Here is a 4,302-nt window from a genome sequence, read left to right as displayed (position 1 = left end):
ATACACAATAGTCCCTTTTTCGCCAGAAACTTCTGAAAAGTCAATACTTGCCTAAAATTGAGATTTTTCCATTTCATGAACACTAATTAAACACGTCGACGAAAATTCTTCTCACCACAGAGTCGAATTGATCAAGGCGAAGAAGACAGTCGAGAGATGATTGCCCAGTCAACACGTCTAAAGAGAAGTGGATATTGGGCATAGAGATGGCATCCTTTTCTACGCTTTAGTCGCCCTTTCAATAATCAAAGACCTCTAAATGTAAAATTGATGACATTTTGAGAAGTTGAATACCCCACACAGAAAATTGCATTAGCACTACAAATACACACATACGGGCAGGGAAGTGAACAACACCAAAAGCCTGGATGTTATCTATACAAACATAAAAACTAAGCATGGGTTTCTTTTCTCAACCATCGCATTATTTTGCATTATATATTATTCCTGTAGCTATCAATTGCCTTTTTCTCAGCATACCCTCTTCGACCGCTCTAGATATCGCCACAGATACTGAAGCTTTGATCTCATTTAAGTCTCAGTTGAGTCATATCGATGCTCCTCATCCTCTATCTTCTTGGAACCAGAGTTCACCATCACCATGCAACTGGTATGGTGTAACCTGTAACAGGTTTCGCCAAAGAGTGACAAGCTTAACCTTGTCAAGCTTAAGACTCTCAGGTCAGTTAAGCCCTCATATAGGTAACCTCTCTTTTCTTGAATCCCTTCAGTTGCAGGATAACCAGTTCACAGGAGTGATTCCAGAGCAAATTGGCCATCTTATTCGGTTAAGAGCTCTAGATTTAAGCTCTAACAGAATAGAAGGTGTGCTTCCTCCAAACATCACTCGCTTGGCCAACCTCGTTACACTCAACTTATCCTCGAACAATATAGTCAGCCGAATTCCTCAAGATATTGACAGCTTGAAAAGGCTTCGGGTCTTGAAACTGGGAAGCAATAAATTGTATGGTGTAGTTCCGCCAACTCTAGGGAACATTTCATCTCTTACAAACATCAGTTTCGGCACAAACAGATTAAGTGGTGGGATTCCCAGTGAATTATGTAGGCTTAAGAACTTAATTGAGCTTGATCTCACTATTAACAATCTCACTGGCAGTATTCCTTCTTCTATATACAACTTATCTTCCCTTGTTAACTTGGCTGTCGCTGCCAACGATTTTTGGGGTGATATTCCTCAAGATGTTGGTCACAGACTTCCAAAACTCCTAGTATTCAATTTCTGCTTTAATAGATTCACAGGTAGAATTCCTTGGTCTTTGCATAATCTCACCAACATTCAAGTTATTCGCATGGCTTCCAACCTTTTAGAAGGAACAGTGCCACAAGGTCTTGGAAATCTCCCCTTCCTTCGTATGTACAATATAGGGTATAATAGGATTGTAAGCTCAGAAGAAGGAGGCCTAGACTTCATCTCTTCATTGGCAAACAGCACCCACTTGAACTTTCTCGCAATTGACGGCAATAGGTTGGAAGGTGTAATTCCAGAGACCATTGGAAATCTCTCCAAAGTCCTCTCAAAATTATACATGGGAGGCAATCGTTTCCATGGAAACATACCCCCCTCAATTGGGAATCTTAGAGGCTTGAGTTTATTAAACTTGAGTCACAATACAATCTCAGGAGAAATTCCTTTTGAGTTAACCCAACTGGAAAACTACAGGAGCTTAGTCTGGCAGGGAATCAGATATCTGGAAGTATTCCAAACTCCCTTGGCCGTCTCCAAAAGCTGAACAGTCTTGATTTGTCAAGCAATCAACTTGTGGGTGAAATACCAACAAGTTTTGGGAATTTTCAGAGCATTGACTTCATGGACTTATCTCACAACAGGCTCAATGGAAGCATACCTAGAGCAGTTCTAAGTCTCTCATCTCTGAGCACTGGTTTAAATGTGTCCAAGAACCATTTAAGTGGATCTTTGCCTCAAGAAGTAGGGAGCTTGATCACAGTTTCCACCTTAGACTTCTCTGACAACATTTTAGTTGGTGAAATCCCTAGCTCGATAAGCCGTTGTCTAAGCCTAGAAAAGCTATTTTTGGCACGAAATATGTTTTCAGGTCGTATTCCAAAAGCTCTTGGAGGCATTAGAGGCTTGGAAATTCTAGACCTCTCCACCAACCAACTCTCTGGACCCATTCCGGTTGAACTTCAACATCTAAATGCCCTTCAGTTATTGAACCTTTCATATAATGACCTAGAAGGAGTCATCCCCAGTGGTGGAGTTTTCACAAATCTCTCTTCTTTCCATTTTGAAGGCAATATGAAACTATGTTTACTATCTTCATGTGTTAATCAAAGGCATGGGAGAAAGATGCTCATAATTTATATCACCATAGCTATTGTTGCAACATTGATACTTTGTTTCACAATTGGCTTGTTGTTCTATATGAAGAGCAGAAAATCGAAGGTAAATGCACCATTTGAAATGGCAAAATCAAATCATCCAATGGTCTCTTTTGATGAGCTTCGACGGGCCACTGGGAGCTTCAGCCAAGAAAGTTTACTTGGGATTGGAAGCTTTGGTAGGGTCTATAGAGGCTATCTTGGTGAAGGGAGTATAAGTGCTAGTGTTGCAGTAAAAGTGCTAGATACTTTAAGGACAGGCTCCTTGAAGAGTTTCTTTGCAGAATGTGAGGCTTTGAAGAATGTAAGGCATCGAAATCTAGTTAAGCTAATCACATCATGTTCCAGTGTGGACTTCAAGAACAATGAATTTCTGGCTTTGGTTTATGAGTTCATATGTAATGGCAGCTTGGATGATTGGATTAAAGGAAAGAGAATGCATGAAAATGGAAATGGGTTGAATCTTATGGAGAGGCTGAACATTGCCATTGATGTTGCTTGTGCACTGGATTATCTGCACAATGACACTGAAACTCCAATTGTGCATTGTGATTTGAAGCCTAGCAATATTCTCTTATGCGAAGATATGACAGCAAAGGTGGGTGATTTTGGATTGGCTAGATTGTTGATTGAAAGACCAACTAATCAAGTCTCAATAAGCTCTACTCATGTTCTCAAAGGTTCAGTAGGTTACATACCTCCAGGTACTTTGTATTTTATTAAGCGTATATATCTTTGAATCAAATCAAGCAAACATGTTTTCTCTTTACTTTTTTCCCTTCATAAAGCTAATAGAAGCTGTTGTTTATGATTGTTTAACCTAATGTTGTTGTTGCTCCTATGCTTAACCGACATAAATGCAGAATATGGATGGGGAGAAAAGCCATCAGTAGCAGGAGATACATACAGTTTTGGGATTGTGTTGCTAGAGCTCTTTTCCGGGAGGAACCCAACAGATGATATCTTCATAGGGGGCTCAAGCTTAACAAGATGGGTTCAATCAGCGTTCCCAGACAAGACGGTGCAAGTCATAGACCCTCAACTTCTGTCACACATTTTTCACAATGACCTTGGTGATAGAGGTCCAAATCTACAACTCGATTGTGTGATTGCAATTTTGGGAGTTGGGTTATCTTGCACTACAGATTCTCCAGATGAACGCCTTAAGATGAAAGATGCTACTGCAAAATTAAAAGTTGTGAGAGATAATCTCTCAAAACTCAATCAAAACAAGGGCCCTTCAGCACATTGATTTTGTTTAGCTGATTTGTATCAAGAGTGAAATAATGCTCATTGTTGAAGCACACAGTTGTTGTTGATAGAGCCTAATGATATCCCCCACTTAGTATGTGACTGAGCCCACTTAGTGAGATAAAGCTTATGTTGTTGTTGTAGTGAAGTACACAGTTGAATATGCATTTCTATTACATGCTTCCTTTGCTTCTGTTTCCTCTGGAACCCACGAGCAAGCAGTTGAATAAACATATTAGAAACTAGCAAAAGTATATATTTGGTTGTGCAGCTCATATTTTTGAATATACTATAATACCAATAAATGGCATAATGGATCTGCATAAGAATACAATCTTAGACGCTCTCTGTCCCTGTGCAGCTAAAAGAATTTTCAACTCTTAAAGTCTATCACATTCTCGTCATATTCTTCAATATCATAGAAATCATATAATTAAATCTTACACAATATTTTATTCAAGTAATGATATTACAAAAAACAACGTAATATAAATATCACATAGCATTTCCATTGTAATGATGTGAGATTTATTATCATGGTATCACGAAACATATTGTTGAGTTCATTTAATAATGGGATAATTATAATGAGGTCTCATGAAAGAAAAATAATTATAAAACAAATTGTAAAGGTTATATCTTTTACTTTAAAAATTGTTATTACATGCTGTTTAAATTATTATTAGGACT

At 38.4% G+C, this 4,302-nt stretch overlaps 1 pseudogene; it reads left to right on the top strand.

The window, feature by feature from the left end:
* The first annotated feature begins 398 nt into the window (after positions 1 to 398).
* On the top strand, positions 399 to 3,797 carry LOC114731345 (putative receptor-like protein kinase At3g47110; annotated as a pseudogene).
* The last annotated feature ends 505 nt before the right edge of the window (positions 3,798 to 4,302 follow it).

The sequence above is a fragment of the Neltuma alba genome, unplaced genomic scaffold, assembly GCF_004799145.2.
Source record: "Neltuma alba isolate B1F8T4 unplaced genomic scaffold, ASM479914v2 tig00012824_pilon, whole genome shotgun sequence".
Classification (NCBI taxonomy): domain Eukaryota; kingdom Viridiplantae; phylum Streptophyta; class Magnoliopsida; order Fabales; family Fabaceae; genus Neltuma; species Neltuma alba.
Note: the sequence above shows the minus strand (reverse complement) of the source record. Positions and strands in the feature narration are given on the sequence as shown.